The sequence below is a fragment of the Mya arenaria genome, chromosome 9 (genome assembly GCF_026914265.1).
Source record: "Mya arenaria isolate MELC-2E11 chromosome 9, ASM2691426v1".
Taxonomy (NCBI): Eukaryota; Metazoa; Mollusca; class Bivalvia; order Myida; family Myidae; genus Mya; species Mya arenaria.
The window spans coordinates 23,633,262-23,648,527 of record NC_069130.1 but is presented as its reverse complement, the minus strand read 5'-3'; the positions used below and the strand labels follow the sequence as shown (position 1 = coordinate 23,648,527).

General features: G+C 31.8%; 2 long non-coding RNA genes across 2 annotated transcripts; both read right to left on the bottom strand.

Annotated features, from left to right (window-relative positions):
• Positions 1 to 3,146: 3,146 nt before the first annotated feature.
• LOC128246421 (uncharacterized) lies at positions 3,147 to 7,230 on the bottom strand. The gene is made up of 3 exons (XR_008263245.1): positions 6,961 to 7,230; positions 6,652 to 6,781; positions 3,147 to 5,930 (listed from the first exon to the last, which is right to left on the bottom strand). It is a non-coding gene; the product is annotated as an uncharacterized LOC128246421 (long non-coding RNA).
• Positions 7,231 to 7,652: 422 nt separating this feature from the next.
• Positions 7,653 to 14,293, bottom strand: LOC128246420 (uncharacterized). The gene is made up of 4 exons (XR_008263244.1): positions 14,065 to 14,293; positions 12,494 to 12,691; positions 11,549 to 11,716; positions 7,653 to 10,829 (listed from the first exon to the last, which is right to left on the bottom strand). It is a non-coding gene; the product is annotated as an uncharacterized LOC128246420 (long non-coding RNA).
• Positions 14,294 to 15,266: the final 973 nt, after the last annotated feature.

Below are 15,266 nucleotides of genomic sequence, written 5' to 3'. Positions count from 1 at the left end.
GGGTGGGGTATATTAAAATAGACAGCATTCAATCTTATGTTTGGGAAAACTTATCCTTTTATCCAGAGACATTTTGTTCCATTGTATACACCTTACTCTGAAGAACGTAAACTTGGAGAATTTCCCGATTAACTATACAAGTGGAATGTCGTACAGCTGTTCTTCATACAAACGGGTCCATGGCCCCTTGTAGGATGTTGACATGTCATTCTCGGATATAAACCCCGGCTCGCATAAAAACAATATCTCTGCTTCTTCGAAACTCATATTGGGTGTTTTGATCTTAACTTCTGGACGTTCTGGAATGTCATGGCGACCACACGCCGTTTTTACGATATTTATGACGGCGGAATTGGTCGCCATGTTTTTGTTGTGTAGCGATTCGCACAACTCATTGTTTTGCAACGCGCCGAGCATAACGCCCGTTCAGTACTGTATAGTTCCGTACCGGGCACAAAATGGCGATCAAAAATAACAGTACGGTCGGCGGTATTTCCAGGTAGGGTCGGGTGACCCGAACCACACAATTTAATTTTTTAGGCCTAAGGTAAATTAAATAAAAGAGTATTGGAAATTAGCTAACGACTTTTCCTGAAAAGTAAAACAGATCATCTTTTAAGGGTTACCGCAACGAATAAAACGATAAAATAGTATACACATTCATTCATGATTGTTTTTGGTGTAATACTGCTTTGTTTTCCTACCTCTCGTTGAGACCAACTTAACATAAACGTCATTTCCGGTGGTGTTAAATTCCCGACCGATAAGCCTACGATATAGAATAAGCGGGGTAATGCTCTGACCAATTGCTCCTTGTTTTGAACAAAAGTCAAGGTCAAATTTTGGGCTGCTGGGTTGTACCTGTACTTTTCATCCGTGCTTTTATTAATTAAATGATATCGAAAAACATGTATAGTTGTTAATGATAATAAATGTCAAATCGCTATTAACTGCACCTTTTGAGATTCACATTTTAAACCATGTAAGGTCTTGAATAATCTTTAAAACACAAATTTCAAGGTAAACTTTTGGGCTTATGACCTTTTCATATATAATTGTGTACTTCCGTATATGGTAGTATTTTGTTCAAGCCACACTCACTTTATGAGTTTATTTTCAAAAACAAAACAACAGCAACAACAACAACAACAACTTTTATATAATTAAATGCATAAGAAAACGATATAATAGTGAATACTTGGTTTACAAATATGTTCACTTTGAAACACATTTCTAAGAAGCCTTCTAGATACCGCAATGTCGGCAAAATTGATAGAATCACGAATTGTGCGTAAAGAGTAACACAATACCAGATAGGTAACTTTGCCTCAGTTGTACTATATTTCCCTATTGATATCGGCACCATACACATGAAGTGTTTAAATACTTACAAAAATAGTATAAAGAACTGTTTAAATTTATACAATACAGTTATAGTAAAATAATTTTAATTTTAATAATGCAATCAAAACTAGAACACCTTTTAAAAGTACATCAACATAGGACAATCAACAATCAAGTATCTTGTCTCAAAACAATTAATTCGCAAGTCACAGTTCATTGTTCAAGAATCCCTATTTTGACATTTTTAAAATAAATTTAATATTTCTTACTTTTGTTTTCATTTTTTTTATTTAACTGCTTAATAACACAGTATATCGGTCTATCGGGACTCGCTCATGCTTGGTAAAATGCATTTTGTATGACACAATAAGGTTTATAAACACATATAAACTGACCCCAAGGAGAAGGTGGCTTAAACAAAATAAAACCAAACAAGAATACAAGTTTTTGATATAAAAACATTTAATAATACCCCAACACCTAAAACACTGTCCTGTTTGAAAAATGAAGTCCTAACATGCTTTAAGATGATTATCTCAAAAGATGCAGTAATTTGCGATTTGCCATTTAATATCATAAAACACTATACATGTTTTTTGATATAATAACATTCAAAAACTATAAAAGAATAATTAAACTTAGTATGACAACTCAGCAGTCCAAACATTGACCTTTGACCTTTGTTTAAAGAATGAACCAAGGTCTAACATGGTTTCAGAAAGCTATCTCAAAAGGTGCAGGTATTAACAATTTGACATAATCAGTATTTATACTTTGGTCATTTAACAGAAACAATTTTACTTTACACTAACACTAGATTTGATACGTCAGTAAAAGTCATTTGTTAATTCGTTAACATTGAGGTAGGATACCCGTGATTGTATTCCCACCTTGATGAAATATAAATAGTATGTATAAGCCGTCAGAAATAAGAAAATACTTGTTTTGCCTGTGAACAGAAATAAAATACAACTAAAAATAAGTACAACAAAATGATAATATTTGGGAAATTCACCACCTCATTTAAATCGCAATTTAAACCGCTGTTCCAGTTTTCGTTTGAAATGTTTAAACCAACTCAGCCTTTACAATTCTGTTTTGCGATCTTATTTCACAGAGTTTGCAGGTATCGGGGATAAGTGTGGTGAAGTACTTCTTTAGCCTTTAAATTTTCAAAAGAAAGGTAATTTAAGTAGCACTCATATTTATAATCAATACATATTGAATACATACTCGTATAACAAGCATAAATTTTGAGTGATAAACCTTTAACTATTTACTAAATAAGTAAATTATGGAAACTATTAATTACTGGTAACACGATTGTAACCGTGTATTAAATGGCTGAAAACGCAAAACATTAAATGGTGTGTGTGTTAAAAGGTTGATAGTGATCAACTATCGTCTCATAAGGTAGAAATACCGTGTTTTCTGCACCTTTCTTTGAAATTAAGCGCAATATCCTTCACAAGATTCATCCTTTTCGGTTTATCAAAGCAATTGTAATAATTGTGATAAATCTTATTTGGTAGTAACAGTGCATCTTTAAAAGTAAACGCTTTCCAATCGATCATCCACATAATTAGTTGAATAAATTCTACGGACCACAATATAACAAAAAGTATATACCATAGGAAATTCATTGTCTTCATTTGTACACACAAAGTTTTCAATGATAACTATAAAATTCTTGTTCGTTGACAACAGCACTCATGATAATGTCAATAAAATTGAATGGTTGACAAGTCAAATATGCTTGTTCAAATATTTTATTTCAAACACTGAAGATGAGTTGGCTGTAACAAGCATAGCATATTAATGAATATAATAAAAACAGGTTGAAATGAAACATAATTATCTTCCATAAGGATAAATACAAATATAAAATGTTGAACCAAATGCAACATAATGCAAATCTTTCATAATTCACAAACGTGTCAAACATATACTATAAAACACAAAACGTTACGGCTTCATGCAAACCCAGTCCAGTGGCGTAGCTACATACAGGCCTTCAGCTTTTTTGAAAAAAGACGAATTTTAAATAACCCAAAATGCAATAAACACTACTAACTACTTAAACACATTGAAAAACTCAACAGTTTGTTTTATTTTAACCAAAGTTTGGTGTGTGTGTTTTTAAATTACGTGCATGGTGTATTGCTGATTTTATTCTTATCATTGCAAATATGATTAAGTGTGTTTAATGCACATATAAAAATTCCCAAACTCACAGAGAACCATCGGGCCTACAAGTTTATTTAGGCCTAGCTACGCCGTTGCAGACTTTTATTTATGCAATTAGATAAATGTTAATGCAATTGTAAAATGTTTCAAAATTACAACGGAATTCCACTTATTAGCTTTAAGTTTTCTATCTACCGACAGAATCATAACTATTTTAACGGATTAGTATGGTGTAGAAAAACAAATTATCGAGACTCGAAAGTCGAAAATCCCAATTATATTTAGCCACAAGTCATGTAAAGGCAGAGATGATATTTCGGAAAATCTTGAGCAAGAAAAGAAAGGAAACGATAAATTTTACTTCAAATACTGGTCCATGCAATATATGACATGACAGATCTCAATACATGTGAAATGTAAAAAAACTCATCAAATCAAAAATGAAAGTTGTAATACAAAAAGCTTAATACAAATGTTAAAAGCACACATAACAAAGGCTCTGTGGACCAATACATTTGAACATGCTCCAATTCTTTACCAGTATCTATCAGATTAAATTTTATTAATTTATTAAAAAGAATGATTGGTACTTTCACATTGTTTGAACTGAGGGTTAATCTTTCAAATTTGAAAAACAAACAGTGTAGTATTGGGGGCATTATATAGATTCATACTTGTTATCTTGTACGTCATCAATGGGAATGGTACGAAAACCTTGAACATATTTAATGGTAATAGAATTAAAATAAGCATAGTAATAAAACTTGTAACAATAAAACTATAATAGATATCAATCTTCTGATGATCGTAGAACCATATATATATATCATTATTTATTGCCAGCTACAGACTGACTTGAACTACTAGTTCGACAAATTATTCAATATAGATACATGTCACCAATACTCATTTGCAAAGTACATTACCTAATAAGCAACAGGACAGTATAAAAGTGTAAAGAATGTTAAGATTGTTATCTATACGTTTTATTGTCTGATCGCGAAACAAAATCGTATTAACTGTGAACAAAACGCTTTTTATAATCATTACGATAAAATGCAATCACTTTTTATTTCAAAAAAGAACTCAGTTATCAATGATTTTTTTTAATGTGACAAATGCTATGTTTTTCCGAAAAGCGTTAGTGATGCTAGTGAACATTGAATTATTTTAGGCTTGAGTTAACAAAATTCTGTTCAAACGTGTAACAGCAGGCTGGCTGTGTGTGTTCATAAAACTGTGTTATTCAACTCAATTTCAACAAAGTTTAGTTTAATAACTATTATCTTATGAAAAAATACAGTTGACAACATATATACAATACCTGGAACATGGAAGGATTTGATATATACTTATTATAAACTTGGATTAGTAGGTAAAAAAATGACAGGCTTTGCCATTTTCCAGGAATGTTATAGAAAAATAAACAATGTTGCTGCATATCTTACCCTAAAAATAGTTTGTATTTACAATACTAAATGTAAATTAAATATGAAGACTGGTACAGAGTGTGACAAAACGATTATGTAATGAACGAAAATGTGATAAAAACGCGACTTTTTGCGTAATCTGTACCTAGTGTATATAGAGTTCATCATGTATTGTTTAATTGTTTAGAAAGAAAATGGTAGTATTTATATTTACATTATGCAAAATTATATTTTATTCAAAGGTATGCCTCAATCACCACAGTAGCCGTTGTTGATTTATTTATTTTATTTATTTATTTATTTATTTATTTAGTATTATTTGTTTTTATTCATTTTTTTCTATTTACATGTTCAACGTTTGAATGAAGATGGCATTGTCAAGCACATCTAACTTATATAAAGATCAGTATAGTTTCAGTTTTATTAAAGAACTGGACTGATATGGACATCTTTTTTAATAAAAAGGTATAAAACAATATAAAAAAGAAAGTAACATGAGTATTACAATACGTTCATGGCATCAATTTTGATATAAAAAAGTACAAAACAATACAAAACATGAGTATTACAATACGTTTCATGACATCATTGTTCATTAAAAAATACAAAAAGTAAAATGGATACATTAGAAATATAATACACTTCAAACAATATCACTCGGAAACATATCAGAGTCAACTTGAATCATGAAAAAAATCATATAAAATATAAAAAACAAGCACATTAATAGATGAGATTGCTATAAAAACGACACCAATAACAGGTTTACAGATGATGCCAATAAAGGTGGAATCAACTCACCACTTTTCTTCTTCACAAAAATAGACAAATTCAAAAGGATGTCAAGGTCACTGTTTTGAAATAATTGTTGGAAGTTCAGGTTATTCTGACGTAAGGGGGCGTCAACACAAAATACAACCAACACTCATTCAATGTTCCATTTTACCATGTTGTAACTTGTGTTACAGTCTGAAAGAAAAAAGGAAGTAATAAAAGCAACATCTAAGCGAAAGATCCATCCTGCGAGGCACACAATGTTAACGCAATATGAAAATGGCACTAACTGCACTAAAAGTTATTTGTTCCCGTAACATCTCAAAAGAAAATAGAGTCGGTAGGTAGGCATAACTTTCGTCTCCTTTTTTGAGATCAAGGAATTCTGTACTAAAACCGGCCTTTAACAGGGTACATCGCTATTGTAAAAAGTTTTAAACTGTTCACTAATAAAGGAACGTTTTTGGGGGAAATTACGAACAAAATCCACATTTTACACCTTATGCAAAAAGCATCCAAAGCAGCTATCGTCTTTTAACACCGTGCGTAAAATGAGGTCTTAAAACGGCCTACACGTAGATTGTGCATAAAATTCTTCTTCTTGCAAATAATTATTTTTTATACAAGGACGATCAACTAACCTGAACTCAACTATAAAAGAAAGTATACATTTTGATATTTCCGATAATTTTCATTCTGGGATTTTTCCCTTTCGGGCTTTTCCCTACAGATCTTTTGTTCTCGTGCTCTCTAATTGTTTTGCCATTTTTTCCGATACCTGCACTGTTCTAAACATTCATGATGACTTTATTTTGTCTCTGAGTGTTACTTACCGCTCATTCTAGATCTGGATCATTTCGATTACATTCTTTATTTTAGAGAAATGTCATTTTTAGGAACTGAGTCAAACACTTACATCATTGTAAACCTTTCAACGTAGAGATGCCACACACCTTGCAATAGCCGCATGCAATAAAATGGACAAGTCCTTAGAAAATTGCAAAAGTTGATTCCTAACGCGTTGTACATGGCTAGAAAGAGGACCTCTGAAATGGCATATCTGACATACAATTTCATTCATTCTAACGTTTGAAATATGAATATATCATATTTAACTTGTAGCTACGTCACTCGTGAAAATATTACTTATGCTCTACTCATCTTTTCATGAACCTAAACTAATATTAATATTAGAATGATAAAACAGTGATCAGTGAGTCATTACCAATTACAAAGGCTGCACAAATTGTGAATCTTTGTTCTCTCTGCCAAATCTTTTCCACAAGAATCTGTATGGATATGCGTATCACTAGCAAAGCCAAATAGAAATATGGCGAGTGGTTGACGTAGCTGGCAACTTCATAGTTTGTAGGCGGAACTTTAGGAAAACAGGGGTAAACTATTTAAATATTCAACAACATCAGTAGCAAAAAACAGTGTAAGACGCAGCATGGTTCTATAAATATATGTAACATAAGGCCACAACAAGTTGATCATTTGTTCTACGGATTTTGCTCGTAGCACAAAAGGAAAATTTCCGAAATGAGGGAAAATTCGAAAGTAAACAAAATGAATTCTGCAAAGCAAATAAAAATAGGCGGGAGCTTTTTTTATTTTTAGGTGCGGAAAATCCGACGAAAAAATGATCATCTTGCTGTGGCCTAGATAAACACTTTTTTCAAAACGTTTTTGATTATTTCTTCTTGCGTTAGACCATTTCCCCAGAAATTTGATTTAGGCATGCGCCTTTGAACATAATTTATTCTTAATTTTTCGTTCAAACATTCAGTACCATAACAAAATACTAAAAATGTTGAGCTATCAGTAAACAGAGCAATTTTAAGTGACACTATTATTCAAAATCAATACATACAAATGCATAACAAACATTAATTTTAAGTGATACACCCTCAACTTCTTACTAAATAATGCATTTATGGAAAATATTAATTACTATTTATATTATTATAACCGTGAGTTTAATAGCTGAAAACTCAAAAAAACATTAAACGATGGTGAATTCTAAAAGATTTACTATGGTCTCTTAAGGTAGCAATACCGTGTTTTCTGCACATTTCTTTTAAATAAAACTCGGTATCCTTCATAAGCATATTTTTTTTTTCGACATGTGTTCATCCATTCTAGTATATTTAAACAATTGTATTAAATGTGCTAAATATTATTTGGTAGTAATAGTGCATCTTTAATGCGATTGGTATCTATAAACTGTATTCATGAGATTGTTAAAATTAATAACTGCAAGGATTTCTTAACGTGATTCTGCCAAAGCTGTTTTCCATTTTTCTCTTGAACATCGACACTTCATCTAATCATAGGGTACAGCTTTGTTCAAGCCTCATTTACACCTAGCGGCAACATCACATGTCTTCTAAACTCAGTAGACAATTTATTGAAATTATTATTATCAATGATCATGACACTGACCCAAAAAACAATTCCATAGTCAAACCTCACATGACCGTCTTTATACGAAGTTTTATAACACTGCAAACTTAGGTTATAAAGTACAATAGGTTTTATGTTAATTTTAACGAGACACACACCCTACTGATCGCAAATTAAATCACAAGAAACGTCTTTACATAAACTTCCTAGAAAAATCTTGTATGACTATCTATAAAAATCTTCACAAATGTTTCCTACAAACTATGTTTCATCATTAAACTTAAGTTAGATGTAAATTTATTGTTTCCGCTCCTAGTTACAGCGACCTTGACCATGACACTAGTGACCACAAAAAGCAATCTCAAACTATGTCCCCACATGGGCAAATTCAAAGTTTAAACACAATACATCAATTATATCTAAAAGTATTGAGATTGACCTTGACTCTACTAACCACAAAATCAACCTGAAGATACGTCAGAACATAAGCCACAAACACACAAGTTTCATCACTATTCTTCAATTCCAACTAAAATGACTGAGACACAGGTGTGACAAACCTTAGGCCGCCCAACAATGTACCACAATTTTATACTAGTATCTTTGTGGTTTTTTTTTTCACAAAAATACCTGATTTAAACGCTTTTTTTCTCAGAAGCTATACTTTTTCAGTGTAAAATAAATTCGTTGACTTTGATTATACGACAACAGTATCTATTACGTGAAGTAGAAATGGTGTTGTATGTAAATGGTCCCTGAAATTCACCAATTTTATTTAACTTAGACAACTTACCCATTTCTCTAACTTCGACCTGTTGGTCAACTGTCTCCTTTGCTAAGGACGTGAATTTATCCAACAACCAAACACAAGCAGTAAAGAGAGGGGCATTCAGTAAAATATGTAAAACAAGTCCATTTATAAAGCATTTCAGAATTTCAATTATCCAACATTTTGTAGAATCGTCAAGCCGGGCTAAACCAAAATCACAAGTAGCGTATTTATTCCACAATAATTTCGCACTTTCGTTTGACGATGTCAACGTGTCCTTGCTTTAAATGAATTGCGGGTGTCTAAATCAGGAAATCAGTTGAACAGGTTTCCCACATATAAAAATAGCATTTCTTTTACATCATACTTATAGATTTTTAAAAAACGAGTTTCTATTTTATTTTTAAGAAGTATTTGTTAAAACAGAAAGAGTTAACTTTGTATGGTTAAGCAACAATATCTTAAACTTTAAGAGACAGAAAAATAGCAAAAAATAAACCTCAATAAAATTGTGTCCATGCCTGAATTGTATGTCAGTGTACGTTAACACCGTTGTGCAATTGGTCAAGTACATGAATGCATTAGAAGAATATACAACAAAGAGAAAAGAAATAGATTTATGACATATGACATAATGATTGCACAGAATGATATTACAAACAAGAGTATTTGTGTTATAGCTTAACATTTACTTGATTACATATATTATTTTCGAAAAAAGGATATCTAACTCTGAGCATATACTTATCTTGATTGTTAAATAACAATATAGAACAATCTGACTTATATAGTATTTTATATAGTATACATGCACTGTGTTGTTTGTGGCGTTTTGTGTTGTTGTTCCTTGTTTATTGTGTGTGGGTTTTTATGTTGTTTTTGTGTTCTATGTCTTTGGCGTTTACCCTGTGCCATTAAACGGGGTTTATGTTTAAACTTTTGGCTACTGAGCTTGTTTCTTACTTTTCACATTAATATTATATACAAAATTTTGGATTTATTTATATTTTCTTGATCACCATATCTAAGTTATAAAGCGGTTCAATCTTCAACTTCCCTAAAAATATCTTACGAAAACGTCATCTGATGAATAATTTTTCTATCTGCCAAGCTCGTAAATTGACAAAAGTGTGTGAAATAGTGTCCTTCTTTTGTGCACCTTATTCCACAATGTATGGTTCTCTAGAAATGTTTGTTTAAAGTATATTATGTTCCAATTTTTCCTATGTCAATCAACCGCTTTTAAAATGTAGTTTGTACATTGAGAACAGTTTAGAATTCATCATAAATGGATTTACTTGTATTTCAAGACATCTTAGTAGTAAACTAGAGATAGTTTTCATACAACCAGTTAATCTCTCTGAGACATCTTCCTGATAAAATATCGATATTGGCAATATTTGTATAGATATACATTTTAACATAATGGCCATCATTTTTAATAAAATTTAAAGTAAAAAAAGATAAAAAAAAAATTAAAAAAAATTAAAAAAACTGGAGTATTGCATTACACTTCATGGCATCATTTTAAGTAGAAACGTACAAAAAGTAAAAAGAGGAAGAAAAAAACGTGAGTATCACAATACACAAACAATATCACTCGGAAACATATAAGAGTCAACAAGAATCATGAAGAAATAATACAAAATATAAAACAACAAGCACATTAATAGGTTAGATTGTTATAAAAACGACATCAATAACAGGTTCACAAATGATGTCAATAAAGGTGAAAATGAATTCACCACTTGTGTTTTATTTTCTTCTTTTACAAAAATAGACAAATTCAAATGGATATGAAGGTCATTGTTTTGAAATAGTTTGTTGGAAGTTCAGGTTATTCTGACCTAAGAGGGCGTCAACACAAACAGACGCTCATTCGCTGTACCATATCACGATGTTGTATCTTGTGTTACAGTCTGAAAAAAGGAAGTAATTAAAGCACACAATTTAAGCGAAAGATCATGTGAAGCATACACTGTAAAAGCCGAAAAAGGTTTTTTTGTTACCGCTAACTTCTCAAATAAAATTGGGCATAACTTTCTTCTCTTTTCTTGAAAACTGGGATTTCTGTACTACACTGGCCTTTACCAGGGTGTATCGCTATTGTAGAAAGCTTTAAACTGTTCACTAATAAATGAACGCTTTTTGAGCAAATTACGAGAAATATCCACACTTTCGGGTGGAAAAATAGGGTCGATCGGTTTAGTGGACGGTAATATTTTTTACGCCTAATGCATAAAGCATCCAAAGCATCTATCGTCTTTTAACAATCACCGTGCGTTAAATGAGGTCTTAAAAAAGCCTACATGAAGAATGTGTATTAAATTATTATTCTTGCAAATAATATTGTTTCAATACAGGGATGATCTTCTAACCTCAATGATATAAGAAAGTGTACAGTTTGTTATTTCCGATAATTTTCGTTCTGGGATTTTTCCCTTTCGGGTTATTTTCTCTACAGATCTTTTGTTCTCTTGCTCCCCATTTTTTCAGATATCTGCACTGTTCTGAAAATTCATGATGACTTTCTTTTTTCTCTGAGTGTTACTTGTTGCTCGTTCTAGATCTGGATCACTTCCATCACAAAGATTATTTTAGAGAAATATCCTTTTAAGGAGCTGAGTCAAAAACTTACCCCATTGTAAACCTTTCAACGTAGAGATGCACCATACCTATCACCAGCCGCGTACAAAGAAAGTGACAAGCCGTTTGAAAAGGCACCAAACCAAGAGGATGAACCTAAGATCAAGGTCAGGCACAACGTTGATTCCTAACGTGACGTACATGGTAAGGTAGATGACCCCTGAAATGGCATATCAGACTTAACCGTTAGCATTTCATACAAAATATAAAATATATATATATATATTCATTTATAGTTTAATTAGAAGTATGCAATAATTTTGAAAACATGTGAAGTAGTTTGAAATTATTCATTTTAAAATGTGTGCCGTACTTAATTGAGCGTGTAAGTACGCCACGCCCCCTTGTTTACCAGATACTGCCCCCCCCCTATTCAACCCTAATCCTGCGTAACAGATACAATTATGTCTGCACATTTGGTTTCTTAATTGGCATAATTACCAATAGTTATGTGAAAAACTACAGAAACAAGCTCAGTAGCAAGTCTATATTTTCAAATTTAATCGTAAGAGTAACGAAACATCCCCTACTTTATTTTTTTTTATCTATCAGGGGTCCTGCTTATATTTTTAAAATTAAAAACAAACCGAGTTTGTCTTTATATAACTTACGATGCATGGAAAAAACTATATGAGGATTCCACAGTGGATTGAGTTATGAAATTCCACTATGACATATACAGTATATATAAATATATATATTTAAGTGAGATAAAATTGATTTATATCTTGCTTTTCGGTGGGTGGATAATGACATGAAAAACTTACCGTAGACACAGTGACCTTATCTTAATATAAGTTCACTCATTCTAACGTTAACAAATATCAAATTTTACAAGTAGCTACGTCACTCGTGAAAATATTACTTTTCGTTCTCACTTCATGAACCTAAGTCAATTAATATTACATTGATAAAACAATGATCAGTAAGTCATTACCAATTCCAAAGGCTGCACAAACTGCGAAGATGCACTGTCTGGTAAGACTCCAATTCAGGTTGTACATTAGTTCTATCTGCCAAATATTTTCCAAAAGAATCCGTATGATATCCAAGAATATGCAAAGCATCAGCAAAGCCAAAGAGAAATATAGCGAGTGGTTGACGTAGCTGGCCACTTCATAGTTTGTGGATGGAACTATAGGAAACATAGGTAAACTATTTAATATTCGACAACATCATTATCAAGTAAAGCGTTAGACGCAGCATGGTTCTACTTATATATCTTACATAAGGTCACAACAAGTTGCTCATTTTTTCTACGGAGTTTGCCAGAAAAAGTAGAAATACAATAGGAAATTCCGCGCAGCCAATAAATAAGTGCGGGCACAAAAAAAACTTGACCAACTTGTTGTGGCTTATGGCTTGTTTCCAAAATGTTTTTTTTTAATATTTCTTCTTGTATAAGACCATTTCCCCGGAAGTTTGATTGAGGCATGCGCTTTTAAACATTTTATTCTTCATTTCTCGTTCAAAACATTCAGTACGATAACGAACTGCTAAAAACGTTGAGCAATCAGTAAATAGAGTAAACAGAGCAACGGTAAGTGTTCAGTATATATAAACAAGCAATTACATTCACTATGTTCCTAAAAACTCGATAGTCTGTATTCATGAGAATGTTATATATTAAAATTTATAACTGCATATATTTTTTAAGTTATACTGCCAAAACTGTTTTCCAATTTTTCTGTGACATCAACCCTTCATCTAATTCCAGGGTACAGCTTTAGGGAATAAGCCTCATTTATACCAAGCGGCATCACCACATGTATTCTAAACACAGTAGACAATTTATTGAAATGATTATTATCAATGATCTTGACATTTATCCCATTGACCCCATATCTTTTCCATATTATAATCTAACATGAACTTTCTATAAACGAAGCTATATAACATTCCAAACTTCAGCTATAAAGTAGAAATATGTTTTATATTAATTGTAACAGAGACATTAAGGAAGCTTCCTAGGAAAACTTTAATCACTTTATATTAACTGAAAATCAATCCCAAGATCCTACAAACTATGTTTCATCATTATACTTCAATTCTATGTAAATTTACTTTCCCACTTTTACTTACAGCGACCTTGACTATGACACTATTGACGCCAAAAAGCAATCTCAAACTATGTCCTCACAAAGGCAAATTCAAAGTTTCAACACTAAACATAAGTTATATCTAAACGTATTGTGCGGAAACCAATTTTCTAATTTGAGCAGCAGCGACCTTGACCTTAACCATATTAACCACAAAAGCAACCTGAAGATACGTCAGCACATAAGCTACATACACACAAGTTTCGTCACTATTCTTCAATTCTAACAAAAATTACTGAGAAACAAGCCGGTGTGACAAACCTTAGGCTCTTCAACCTGTCCGCCAGCTCATCGGCCAACAATGTACCACAATCTGATACTAGTAACTAGGATTTTCTTTCGAAAAAAAAAGTGGTTAAAAGCTTTTTTTTCTCAGATACTATACTTCAATTTAACTTCGACGACTTACCGATTTCTCCAACTTGGACCTGTTCGTCAACTGTCTTCAAAAACTTGAATTTATCCAACAACCAGACAGAAGCAGTAAAGAAAGGGATATTCAGTAAAATATGTAAAACAAGTCCATTTCTAAAGTATCTCAGTAACATTATTATCGTGAAGCCGGCTTAAACCACAAACACGAGTAGTGTACTTATTCCGAAATAATTTCACAATTGTATGGTCAATATCAACGTGTCCTTAAAATGAATAGCTAGTGTCTAAATCAGGAACTTAGTTAAACAGGTTTCCCACAAATGGAAATAGCATTTCCTTTACATCATACTTTAAGATTTTAAAAAATCGAGTTTCTATTTTATTTTTTTTAAGAAGTATTTGTTAAAACAGTAATAGTTTATTTTTGTTTGGTTAAACAACAATATCTTAAATTTTAAGGCAAAAAAATAGCAAAAATAAACCTCAATACAACTGTGTATATGCCTGAATTGTATGTCAGTGTACGTTAACAGCGTTGTGCATTTGATAAAGTACACAAATGCATTAGAAGAATGTGCAACAAAAAAAGAAATCAGATTTATCACATAGCAATAATGGTTGCACAAAATAATATTACAAACAACAGTATTTGTGTCATGGCTTACCATTTACTTAATTACTTATATTATTAAAACAAAGGGATCTCTAACTCTGATCATATACTGATCTTAATTGCTTGATAGACATGTTAACCCAGCTCAAACAACGAGTAGAGTACCTTTTCCCCAAGGTATTTCACAATATGAATGAAATGTACTTTCGTTTTGATGTCCTTTAAATAAATTCCGTGTTTCTAAATAAGGAATTTAGCGGAACTGGTATCCCATATTAATGACATTATGCATTGTTTTCAAAACAATGACTAGTACTCAAATACAGTTTTGGCTATAGAATATATTTCCCTTAAAATCATGACCAAAGGCGTTAATCTGCATATCCTATGATAGAATACGCGTTCTTAAAGTTTTAAATGTCTATGTTTTTTTTAAATGAGTTGAGACTGAGATTAAGATTCAACGGAAGAATGTTCGTGATATTGGGGCCAGGAGGAGCAGATCAAGTGTAACTATTGAATGCTTGGGACTGGGGACAATGGTCGTTAAAAAATATTCAACTTTGATATTAACATATAGCGAGCAAAACTAATCCTGACATATTACCAAAGGTTTGAAGCAT